The 13699-nt window shown below is 35.1% G+C and overlaps 1 protein-coding gene across 4 annotated transcripts in view; it reads left to right on the top strand.

Annotated features, from left to right (window-relative positions):
- ADGRL3 (adhesion G protein-coupled receptor L3) overlaps window positions 1–13699 on the top strand; it is an 865234-nt gene that overhangs the window by 789189 nt on the left and 62346 nt on the right. The window lies entirely within an intron of this gene.

The raw sequence follows: 13699 nt of genomic DNA, 5'->3' as shown, positions 1-13699 counted from the left end.
TTCCTATAGTTAACGTGATTACAGAGGAAATGAGGTACTCCAAGTCTCAGATTTAACTACAAAAGTACTTAAAACTAAATAATGCATTATGGTTTGCTGTTTGCTTACTTGTCCTTTGTCTTCTTTTCATCAAAATAGGTAATTATATTTGGAGGAAAAAAGTAATTCCAGTCATTTGCATTTTCTGATTTAATTTCAAACAAGTTGAAATTGGAGCTTACAGTAATCATAGCAAAAATCTAATCTAGTTCTTAAAAAATAATATGAATATAAATAAAACAGTTAATGAATTATCAGTACAAAATTAATTTATAGTATCGCTGTAGTATTATGACAGAACTTTAATTCTTGAGGAGCATTTATAGCACGCTTGACATTTAACTTAGAAATAAAAATTGATCATTTCTGTAGTTATCAACTACTTCTCTTGTTGAAAAAATATTTAACAGCATCACAAGTACTTTGCAGAATTAAAAGAAATAATAGAAGCTTTTAGGGCTAAGAAAGAAAATTGGTGCCCGTATGGAGAGACAAGGAATCTACTAAGCTTCCCTTTCCTGTGTCTGACCCTTTGCCCTTTTCCAGGGACAGACTTCTGCATCCAAGATTCTGATTTTGACCTAGCCCAGTTTTCCAGTTTCTGGTATCTCCCCTTAACTTGGGTTTTACATGAGTGATGGGCTGGCAAAAACAATGTCAGATCTTTTAAAGAAACACCTTTCACTTTCCTTCTTTCCTCCCTGTGCTCTAATTGCTAAAGGAAGGTGTAGTGCTAAAGAGGAGCAAAAACTCGTGTCATACACAATTTCAATTTGAATTTCAGTTCAGTCCTGTGATGGTTATATGATCTTGCAAGTTACATCATGGCTCTCAGTCTCAGTATCTCCTCAGAATTGGGAATAATTGATTCTACTTTGTAGAGTTTTGCTATAATTAAATATAATCATATATGTATAGCATACAGCTCATAATTCAGTATTCATACAGTATGGTTTGATTATTTTTAACCACTCTATGTGGAAATATATTGCTGCCTTTGGTTCTCTGTGTTTTCCTTAGTGAAATTTGCTCAACCTCTTATCAAAATCTCATTAGAATTTCACTGGCTTTGTTTCTTATGTAGTGTCATAAAGAATTTGCCTGATATGATCCTTTTTTTTTTTCTTAAGCCAAAGTTATCCTATTATGAAAGAATTGGCTCTAGGAGTGAAATGCTCATTTGATTAATAAATAGGAAGTTCTGTAGTTAGCTCTAAATTAAAAAAAAGAAGTGTCTCAGTGAACTTGGGCACCTGCCATACATAATGAAATCTAAGGCTTCTGAGTAGCTTCAGGGATGAATAGAAAAATGTTTTGCCTTACCAGTATCCATAATAACTTATTTATTCCTTAAGAAGGTAACTTTTGCTTTGTACTGTGTTTCCAGATATTGGTAGAAACAGTTAAGTAATTTAGCTTGACTAGTATTACATTAGTACTTCATGGAGTTAAATGTGGTAGGGTTCTAAAAAATTGAAGGTGGAAAAGCAGAATGATATAATCCTGAAAAATGCAACAACATCACAAAAAAATTTCAATGCTTTAATTTTTCTTCTTTATATTAATATATTAAGATGGAATTATATATATATGGCCTGCTTTTCAAAATGGTAACATTTTTATACCATAGTCAGAGCAATATCTTAAAAAGAGTTTGATCCTTTATGAGAACAGTAAACCTAGTTCTGAATTATACTTAATAAAAATATTCATCCACTTCAATGTTTTCTGGATGAGTTTTGAGGAAAATATTTATAGTACTTTCTCATTCTTCTTAAAATATTAGCTAGTGATGTAAAAAGGTTGAAATATTGTTTTGGGTTTTTAAACAGGAAGCTCAGTATAGTTTATATAGTCCATGCCGACTTTTAAAAACAAAGTTATGTCTCCATTCACTTGACTTTATTCGTTGTTTACCTTCCACCACCAAACCTACTCAATTTAAATGAAAACATCACAAATTTCTAATTATTTTAAAATATTTCTAAATATTTAGAGATGTGTTTAAAAACTGTCACGTCTTATAAAAAGATTCCAGGACCAACACACTATACTGAAGATGTGTTTTTTTCCAAACCTTTTTAATCAAATATACTTTTCAACACCCACACACACATTGAACACTTTAGTTCTTGAGTCAGAACTAATAATTGATTTATTTTATTCATTGTTATAAGATAAAATACTTTTTAAGAAATTCTGAAAGGAATATCATCTGTTATCTCATTTTCCCCACCTTTCCTCCATTTCCTTGTTCTGTGGTTAAATATCACTGGAAATGTGCCATAACATTATCATAAATGATCCAGGTGTATTTGAAAAGTAATACATCCTAAACAGCACTGTTTGGAGCCCTGTGTATTGTTGACACCACTAGAGTCGCTTCAAATAAGTTAAGACCTTCCTTAGGTATTAGTTAGTCCTTTGCTGATTAACTTAATTTCAATTTACAAGCATTTGACAATCACTTCTATGGAAAATGAACTGTAGCCACTGGTTCACGAAGCTGTACATTCACCAAGTATTGTTGCCAATCTCATTGTATTATGCGTTTTACACTGTAGTTTTAACTTTTCTGAAATGTTAAAAGTGTTAGTCTCTGTTTTGAGGCTTTCTCTTTAAAATGCATTCAAATCCCTATGTGATCTTTCTGGGAACCAGGTGTTTTATGTATCACTGTATTTGGCATACTTCATACTCTGGGAGCTGACACTTGACAAAAAAACAGTTTGAAGGATGACTGTCACAGGCACACTGGAACTGTTAAGTGTTATACCTTGAGATCAAATAATTCTTTCACTTTTCCCCAAAATAATTAGGTTTATATCAGAATTAGGAGAGTCAATTGCAGCCTAAGGATGAGAGACTACCTAAGGGAAAAATAATTCTTCTTTATGAGAAAAATGTAAAATTTAGCAGCTCCTTTGTTCTTTATATGTGGCTGGAGTCAGATTTCCTTTGTATCCTATATGAAATGTGCAGTCAGCTTTGGGAAAGCTTGGTAATCAGAATTGTATTATGAAACCGAAATTTCTGAAGTAATCGTACACACACAGAAAAATTAATCTAAAATAAGTAGTCATAATAAGGCTGTAGTTTTTTCCCCCCAAATAGTTCAGAGCAAATATTCACTTAAACTTTTATAAGAGTGGAAGAAATATGAGAATAATTATAATTAAATAATATTTGTATTCCATATTATTCACATATTTTATTTAATTTTTAATGTATAAACTTTGATATGATTTTTTGTCCTTTAATTATTCATTAAGTTATTTGATAAACAAGAAGCGCTAAAATTTTGGATATGTTTTGAGGATAGAACTTACAGAATTGTTCATTTATTTTACGTAGACTATAAGAGAAAGGAATGGATTGTGATTCCAAGGTTTTTGGCTTGTGGTACTGAGATATGGAACTGTAGAAAAATATCACATTGGGGTAGATTAGGAGCTTTGGGGGAAGTGGTTAACAGCATAACTTTGAAAGACTTACTAAACATTACAGTGTAGATGCTGAGTAGGCAGTTGAAATAATGAAAGCTGAAGATTTAAATCTGGATTCATTGGTATATAGATTTTATTTTATTTTTGCATTTAATGGTTTTCAGGTTTTATTTATTTTCAGTATTGATTTTGTTTTATATATCTTTATTACTTTATATAGTGGTAAATGATCCTGTTTTTTTATTTATGAAAATGATATATTTCCTATTAAAACATTAAGCAAAGTGAGATATTTTGGGGAAAAAAAGTAATAATGTAAAGGTGGTATGCAGCTATGACAAAAACTTGAGATAGTGATTTTCCAACCAGACTGGTTTCTGTCACTTAGTCACTGTACGTTTCTATTAGGATAGCTTTGCTATGAGTAGCAAATGCTGACCAGTATAGGGCCTAAATCATAATGATACTGATGATTTACAGAAACTAAAATCCAGAGGTAGGTGGTTCCATAGTTGGTTTAATAGCTCGGTAATGGTAGTAAGTACCTAAGCTCTTTCCATCTTTTATCTTCCTTAGCATGTTGGCTGTTGTCATTCACAGTGTCAACGTGTGGTCCAGAGATGGCTCTTTCAGCTCCCACCATCATATCCTTTAGCAATTGTGTTCAAAAGCAAAAATGAAGGGAGAAAAGAATGCTTTCCTCAGAAGCCTTTTCTCATGCCTTTCTCTCTCATGGTCAGGATAGAAGATATTTCCCAGAAGCTCCTTGCTCATATCACATGTCTAGATCACATGACCACCTCTTAATGCAAGAGAGTCTGGGAAAGCAGGGATCTGGCAGAGGCGACTGGCTCAACCCTGTGGGCAGGAACAGGCCAGTTTCAACATTTGCAGAACTCAGGGCAAGAGTACAAAATGATTAATTAAACATATCCTAACCTCCTACTCTAACAGATATACCTTGAAAACCACCTGGAAGGCCAGGATTGAATTTAGAATCCTTCAGTTCCCTGGAGTTCCATGTCAGGATATGGCCATTGACTCACTACCCATCTTCCTTCTCTTCCTACCTTGACTTCCATCCCACACCATGTGGGGCCTCACACAGGCATGGGGACACTGCAACCAGCACATCCAACTTGTGTCTGTCTCTCCCACAAACAGCCACTGCTTGGCCACCCCTCAAATGTAGGAGTGTGGGTACTGGCTACAATCTTGGGAGAATGGCTCACAGTAGATTTTGTTTTCAACCCATGTGACTGGATAAAATGAAGGGATTGATGTAGACATATAAAAGGAGAAGACCAAGGACTGAAACCCTGGGTCACTCTAACTTTTGAGATCTTGGAAATGCAGAGTCTACAAAGTAGATTTAGAAAGAGCAGCCAGTGAGATAGGAAGAAAGCTAGAGATCCTGGAAGCTAGGCAATGAAGCATTTCAATTAGGATGGGGACTTACACTTGACCACTGGATTTAGCAACTTGGAGGTTCTTGTGTTTTTGACAAAAGTTGTTTGATGAAGCCTTATTAAAATGGGTTGGAGGCAGATGGGAAGAGAGGAGTTAAAAACCACATGTAAAGACATCTCTTTTCAGATCTTTTTCTGTAAATAAGAGCTAAGAAATATAGTAGCTGGCGAGAAAGGTTGGATCAAGGGCATTTTTTTGTTTTGTTTTGTTGATTGGTTAGTTTTTAAGCATGATAGAGATTACAGCCTCTTCCTTTTAATCTGGTATGAATAGACAGTTAGTTGATGCAGGCAAGAGAGGGGAAAATTGTGTGGTTTCTGCATTTGAGTAGGCAAGGGAAGATGGACTCTAGTGTACAGGTGAAGGTAAGAAGGAATACAGGCAAAACAGTTCATCCTTTATATGATGAATCTTATGACTGAGTTCTGTTAACTTATTGACCAGCAGATACTTTCCTTTAAAGTAATGCAATAAGTTATCATGACTCATAAGCAGTAACGACTCATTGTGTTCAGAAACATTCATCTACTTGGAAAGAAAGTTATATCATCTTGAAAAATACAATGTTGTTACAAGATTTCTTTAATCCTCTATTTTCCCTTTTACATTATATATATTAATGTATATACTGTTATAAATTTAATATTCTGCTTATAAAATCTATATCTATATGTAGGTATGTGTGTATGTATGTATATTATGTACTATGCATACTATATATAACCTATATACTTTATATAAAATGCAAATGTCCAAATACTTTGTTGATAAGTAAAAATAGTTTATATTTTGAACATATTTAGTAACTTTTATGTGTATTTTTCATTAATTTAAGAAGCAAAATCAATAGATCTTACAGTTTGGAGAGGATTAATTGTCAATAAAAGTTACTTAAGCAACAAAATTCCTTTTCCTTCAAGAAATAATAAGATACACATTTTTATACCTGAGACAATCTTTTAGTTAGCTATCTTCCTGAAAATAAAATACAGAGTTATATATATATTATAAAATTTTATCAAATATACTTTATAGGATAGCTGAGTGCTAATATACCTTTTGGGATATAAAATGAACATTCTTATTCCTCATAAATGACTGATTATATATGCAGAAAAAAAACCTAAATGGAAATGCACTAAAAAGTTAATAATGGTCACCTTTTAGTGGCAAGATTGCGTGTACTTTAAAATGTTCTTTTTCATGGACTTGAGTGGTGTTTTCTGACACCGCTTCTGACACCAGTTTCATGTTGTTTTTACACACACCAGCTGATTCTCCAACACCAACTAAATTTCTAGCAATTCAATTCAACTCTAACACTAACTCATAGAATTAGAGCAGATCCCACAGGTTAAGGACTCCCCACTGCAGATACCAGCCACAAACAGAATGCCCAGGCTACCCACACTTCTGCCTGGAGAACTACAAATTTAGGGCTTCACAAGACCAACTCTCAGGTTCAATAATTCACTAGAACAAATCACAGAACTCAGGAAACTGCTCTACTTACAACTGCAGCTTTATTAAAAAGGATAAAACTTAGGAAAAAACAAATGGAAGCAATGCACGGGGGGAGGTGGAGAACTAAGATTCCATGGCGTCTCTGGGCTCCACCCTCCTAGCCCTTCAAAGTGTTTGCCAAACCTAGAAGCTCCTTGAACCACATCTGTTAGGAGTTTTAGTGGAGGTTTCATTACAAAGGCATGATTGATTAAATCATTGACCACTAGTGGTTAAAATCAATCTCCACCCACCTCCCTTCCCTGGGCATGGGGTTGTAGGCTGGAGCAGGGCTGAAAGTTCCAAACTTCTAATCTTGGCTTTGTTTCTCTAAGACCACTTCCCACTGAGGAGCTACTTAGCCTCCACTACTGTCTTCCATTACCTCTAGGCACCACCCCCATCCCCATCATCTCACGAGCATACAAAAGACACCGTTACCACTCCAAAGATTACAAGGGTTTTAGGAACCCTGCACTAGCAACCAGGACAAAGACCAAATATTTGTTTCTTTATTGTACCACAGCAATCTGAATTTTTGAAGTTGGTATTATGAATATATAGTACTCATAAACAATTTTTTCTTCAAAATTGCTTGCCCTACATTATGTCCATAAACATATTAGTAATAGAATAATCTTAAAATGTCATTTTTCTGGAACTCATTCTATATTTCTAACCTCTGAAAAAAGTTTCCAAAAAATCATGTTTAATTGTCTATTATTAATTGTTTACTGTGGATATAGTGACATAATGAAAATTCAATCAAGTCTGATGAAAACGGGAGCATTAGATTACTGTAGTTCATTTATCTCCAAATTCCTTGACAGATGGAACTCATTTTAAGGTTTTTAATTGCTTTTGTTTATACCATTGAAAAAATTAATGTAAGAATCTAGTTATAATTTGGGGATAAACAAATTTTTAACTTATTTTTTTCTTCATTAATTAAAAAATTTTTTTTTGAATTTTAGAATTTTATTGACTTTTTTATATAGCAGGTTCTTATTAGTTATCCATTTTATACATATTAGTGTATCTGTGTCAATCCCAATCTCCCAATTCATCACAACACCACCCACCCCCCGCCACTTCCCCCCCTTGGTGCCCATACGTTTGTTCTCTATAACTGTGTCTCTATTTGTGTCCTGCAAACTGATTCATCTGTACCATTTTTCTAGGTTCCACATATATGCGTTAATATATGATATTTGTTTTCCTCTTTCTGACTTACTTCACTCTGTATGACAGTCTCTAGATCCATCCACGTCTCTGCAAATGACCCAATTTCATTCCTTTTTATGACTGAGTAATATTCCATTGTATATATGTACCACATCTTCCTTATCTATTCATCAGTTGATGGGCATTTAGGTTGCTTCCATGTTCTGACTATTGTAAATAGTGCTGCAATGAATATCAGGGTGCATGTGTCTTTTTGAATTATGGTTTTCTCTGGGTATATGCCCAGTAGTGGGATTGCTGGGTCATATGGTAGTTTTATTGTTAGTTTTGTTTTTGTTTATTTTTTTCTATTGTTAGTTTTTTAAGGAACCTCCATACTGTTCTCCATAGTGGCTGTATCAATTTACACTCCCGCCAACCCTGCAAGAGGGTCCCCTTTTCTCCACACCCTCTCCGGCATTTGTTGTTTGTAGATTTTCTGATGATGCCCATTCTAACTGGTGTGAGGTGATACCTCATTGTAGTTTTGATTTGCATTTATCTAATGATTAGTGATGCTGAGCAGCTTTTCATGTGCTTCTTGGCCATCTGTATGTCTTCTTTGGAGAAATGTCTATTTAGGTCTTCTGCCCATTTTTGGATTGGGTTGCTTGCTTTTTAATATTAAGCTGCATGAGCTGTTTATATATTTTGGAGATTAATAATTTGTTGATTCATTTGCAAATATTTTCTCCCATTCTGTGGTTATCTTTTCATCTTATTTGTAGTTTCCTTTGCTTTGCAAAAGCTTTTAAGTTTCATTAGGTCCCATTAGTTTATTTTTGGTTTTATTTCCATTACTGTAGGAGGTGGATCAACAAAGATCTTGCTGTGATTTATGTCAAACAGTGTTCTTCCTATGTTTTCCTCTAACAGTTTCATAGTGTTCAGTCTTACATTTGATCTCTAATCCATTTTGAGTTTATATTTGTGTATGGTGTTAGGGAGGGTTCTAATTTCATTCTTTTACATGTAGCTGTCCAGTTTTCCTAGCATCACTTATGAAGAGACTGTCTTTTCTCCATTGTATATCCTTGCCTACTTTGTCATAGATTAGTTGACCATAGGTGCATGGGTTTATTTCTGGGCTTTCTATCCTGTTCCATTGATCTATATTTCTGTTTTTGTGCCAGTACCATATTGTCTTGATTACTGTAGCTTTGTAGTATAGTATAGTCTGAAGTCAGGGAGTCAGATTCCTCCAGCTCCGTTTTTTTCCCTCAAGACTGCTTTCACTTTTCAGGGTCTTCTGTGTCTCCATACAAATTTTAAGATTTTTTGTTCTAGTTCTGTAAAAAATGCCATTGGTAATTTGATATTGGTTGCATTGAATCTGTAGATTGCTTTGGGTAGTATAGTCATTTTCACAATGTTGATTCTTCCAATCCAAGACCATGGCATATCTCTCCATCTGTTTGTATCATCTTTAATTTCTTTCATCAGTGTCTTATAGTTTTCTGCATACAGGTCTTTTGTCTCCCTAGGTAGGTTTATTCCTAGATATTTTATTCTTTTTGTTGCAGTGGTAAATGGGAGTGTTTCCTTAATTTCTCTTTCATATTTTTCATCATTAGTGTATAGGAATGCAAGAGATTTCTGTGCATTAATTTTGTATCCTGCAACTTTACCAAATTCACTGATCAGCTCTAGTAGTTTTCTGGTGGCATCTTTAGGATTCTGTATGTATAGTATCATGTCATCTGCAAACAGTGACAGTTTTACTCCTTCTTTTCCAATTTGTATTCCTTTTCTTTCTTTTTCTTCTCTGATTGCCATGGCTAGGACTTCCAAAACTATATTGAATAATAGTGGCGAGAGTGGACATCCTTTTCTTCTTCCTGATCTAACAGGAAGTGCTTTCAGTTTTTCACCGTTGAGACTGATGTATGCTGTGGGTTTGTTGTATATGGCCTTTATTATGTTGAGGTAGGTTCCCTCTGTGCCCAATTTTTGGAGAGTTTTTATCATAAATCGGTGTTGAATTTTGTCAAAAGCTTTTTCTGCATCTATTGAGATGATCATACGGTTTTTATTCGTCAATTTGTTAATATGGGATATCACATCGATTGAGTTGCGTATATTGAAGAATCTTTGCATCCCTGGGATAAATCCCACTTGATCATGGTGTATGATACTTTTAATGTGTTGTTGGATTCTGTTTGCTAGTATTTTGTTGAGGATTTTTGCATCTATATTCATCAGTTATATTGGTCTGTAATTTTCTTTTTTTGCAGTATCTTTGTCTGGTTTTGGTATGAGGATGATGGTGGCCTCATAGAATGAGTTTGGGAGTGTTCCTTTCTCAGCAATTTTTTAGAAGAGTTTGAGAAAGTTGGGTGTTATTGCTTCTCTAAATGTTGGATAGAATTCACCTGTGAAGCCATCTGGTTCTGGGCTTTGGTTTTTTGGAAGATTTTAATCACAGTTTCAATTTCATTACTTGTGATTGGTCTGTTCATACTTTCTATTTCTTCCTGGTTCAGTCTTGGAAGGTTATACCTTTCTAAGAATTTGTCCATTTATTCCAGGTTGTCCATTTTATTGGCATAGAGTTGCTTGTAGTAGTCTCTCAGGATGCTTTGTATTTCTGAGGTGTCTGTTTTAAATTTTCCTTTTTCATTTCTAATTTTATTGAGTCCTCTCCCTCTTTTTCTTGAGGAATCTGGCTAATGGTTTATCAATTTTGTTTATCTTCTCAAAGAACCAGCTTTTAGTTTTATTGATCTTTGCTCTTGTTTTCTTTGTTTCTATTTCATTTTTTCTTATCTGATCTTTATGATTCCTTTCCTTCTACTAACTTTGGGTTTCGTTTGTTCTTCTTTCTCTAGTTCCTTTAGGTGTAAGGTTAGATTGTTTATTTGAGATTTTTGTTGTTTTTTGAGGTAGGCTTGTATTGCTATAACTTCCCTCTTAGAACTGGTTTTGCTGAATCCCATAGGTTTTGGATTGTCGTGTTTTCATTGTAATTTGTCTCTAGGTATTTTTTGACTTCCTCTTTGATTTCTTCAGTGATTTCTTGGTTATTTAGTAATGTATTCTTTAGCCTCCATGTGTTTGTGTTTTTTACTTTTTTTCCCCCTGTAATTGATTTCTAATCTCATAATATTGTGGTCGCAGAAGATGCTTGATGTGATTTCAGTTTTTCTTAAATTTACCAATTGTTTTGTGACCCAAATGTGATCTATCCTGGAGAATGTTCTGTGCACACTTGAGAAGAAAGTGTAATCTGCTGTTTTTGGATGAGATGTCCTATAAATATCAATTAAATCTATCTGCTCTATTGTGTCATTTAAAGCTTGTGTTTCCTTATTAATTTTCTGTTTGGATGATCTGTCCATTGGTGTAAGTGAGGTATTAAAGTCCCCCACTATTATTGTGTTATTGTAGATTTCCTCTTTTATAGCTGTTATCAGTTGCCTTATGTATTGAGGTGGTCCTATGTTCAGTGCATAAATATTTCCAATAGTTATATCTTCTTCTTGGATTGATCCCTTGATCATTATGTAACATTCTTTATTTTAAAGTCTTTTTAATCTTATATGATTATTGGTACTCCAGCTTTCTTTTGATTTCCATTTTCATGGAACATCTTTTTCCATCCCCTCACTTTCAGTCTGTATGTGTCCCTAGGTCAGAAGTGGGTCTCTTGTAGACAGCATATATATGGGTCTTGTTTTTTTATCCAATCAATGAACCTGTGTCTTTTTGTTGGAGCATTTAATCCATTTACATTTAAGGTAATTATCTATATGTATGTTCCTATTACCATTTTCTTATTTGTTATGGGTTTGTTTTTGTAGGTCGTTTTCTTCTCTTGTGTTTCCCACTTAGAAAAGTTCCTTTGGCATTTGTTGTAGAGCTGGTTTGGTGGTGCTGAATTCTCTTAGCTTTTGCTTGTCTGTAAAGCTTTTGATTTCTCCATCGAATCTGAATGAGATCCTTGCTGGGTAGTGTAATCTTGGTTGTAGTTCCTTCCCTTTCATCACTTTAAATATATCATGCCACTCCCTCTAGCTTGTAGAGTTTCTGCTGAGAAATCAGCTGTTAACCTTATGGGAGTTCCCTTGTATGTTATTTGTCATTTATCCCTTGTTTCTTTCAATAATTTTTCTTTGTCTTTAATTTTTGCCAATTTGATTACTGTGTGTCTCGGCATGTTTCTCCTTGGGTTTATCCTGCCTTGGACTCTCTGTGCTTCCTGGGCTTGAGTGGCTATTTCCTTTCCCATGTTAGGGAAGTTTTCAACTATAATCTCTTCAAATATTTTCTTGGGTCCTTTCTCTCTCTGTCTTCTCCTTCTGGAACCCCTATAATGAGAATGTTGTTGTGTTTAATGTTGTCCCAGAGGTCTCTTAGGGTGTCTTCATTTCCTTTCCTCTTTTTTTTTTATTCTGTTTCACAGCAGTGAATTCCACTATTCTGTCTTTTAGGTCACTCATCCGTTCTTCTGCCTCAGTTATTCTGCTATTGATTCCTTCTAGTGTATTTTTCATTTCAGTTATTGTATTTTTCATCTCTGTTTGTTTGTTCTTTAATTCTTGTAGGTGTTCTTTCTTTAACTCTTCTAGGTCTTTGTTAAACATGTCTTGCATCTTCTCTGTCTTTGCCTCCATTCTTTTTCCGAGGTCCTAGATCATCTTGACTATCGTTATTCTGAATTCTTTTTCTGGGTGGTTTCCTATCTTCACTTCATTTAGTTGTTTTTCTGGGGTTTTATCTTGTTCCTTCATCTGGTACAAAGCTCTGCCTTTTTTTTCATCTTGCCTATCTTTCTGTGAATGTGGTTTTTTCTTACAGGCTGCAGTATTGTAGTTCTTCTTGCTCTGCTGTCTTGTCTCAGGTAGATGAAGCTATCTATGAGACTTCTGCAAGTTTCCTGATGGGAGGGAGTGGTGGTGGGTAGAGCTGGGTGTTGCTCTAGTGGGCAGAGCTCAGTAAAACTTTAATCCGCTTGTCTGGGTGGGGCTGGGTTCCCTCCCTGTTGGTTATTTGGACTGAGGCAACCCAACAGTGCAGCCTACCTGGCTCTTTGAATGGGCTAATGGTGGACTCTGGGAGGGCTCACACCAAGGAATACTTCCCAGAACTTCTGCTGCCATTGTCCTTTTCCTCATGGTGAACCACAGCCACCCCCAACTCTGCAGGAGACCCTCCAACCCTAGCAGGTAGGTCTGGTTCAGTCTCCTATGTGGTCACTTCTCCTTCCCCTGGGTCCTGATGTGCACACTACTTTGTGTATGCCCTCCAAGAGTGGAGTCTTTGTTTCCCCCAGTCCTGCCAAAGTTCTGCAATCAAATTCCTCTAGCCTTCAAAGTCTCATTCTCTAGGAATTCCTCCTCCCATTGCCAGACACCCAGGTTGGGAAGCCTGACGTGGGGCTCAGAATCTTCACCCCAGTGGGTGGACTTCTGTGGTATAAGTGTTCTCCAGTTTGTGAGTCACCCACCCAGCAGTTATGGGAATTGATTTTATTGAGATTGCGCCCCTCCTACTGTCTCATTGTGGCTTCTCCTATGTCTTTGGGTGTGGAGTATCATTTTTGGTGAGTTCTGTGTCTTCCTGTCGGTGATTGTTCAGCAGTTAGTTGTGATTCCATTGCTCTCACAAGAGGGAGTGAGCACACATCCTACTCTACCATCTTGAACCAATCTCCATTTCTTCATTTTTTAAAAATGTAATTGCTGTGTATTTTCCTTGAATTTTCCTTGAATGTTAAACATTTGAATAAAGATTCAAAAACAGGTACATGTATTTAGCAATATCTCATTTAATTCTGTCTTATAAAATTAAATTATATATACTATGGGGAAAACTCAAAAATTCTATCCTAAAATGATTTCATTCACTTTTAACATATTTATTTTAATATAATTTCAGCTTATAAACAATTATACAAGGAATTAATAGAGTTAGAACTGTAGATTTCAACTCTAAATGAAGGCATTTGAATCACTTTTGGATTATTTTCAAACAGATAATTTTCCTTTTCAATATATAAGCCAATTTTTACCCCAGTG

The sequence above is a fragment of the Monodon monoceros genome, unplaced genomic scaffold (genome assembly GCF_005190385.1).
Source record: "Monodon monoceros isolate NGI ecotype Baffin Bay Population unplaced genomic scaffold, NGI_Narwhal_1 Super_Scaffold_20, whole genome shotgun sequence".
NCBI classification, from domain to species: domain Eukaryota; kingdom Metazoa; phylum Chordata; class Mammalia; order Artiodactyla; family Monodontidae; genus Monodon; species Monodon monoceros.
Note: the sequence above shows the minus strand (reverse complement) of the source record. Positions and strands in the feature narration are given on the sequence as shown.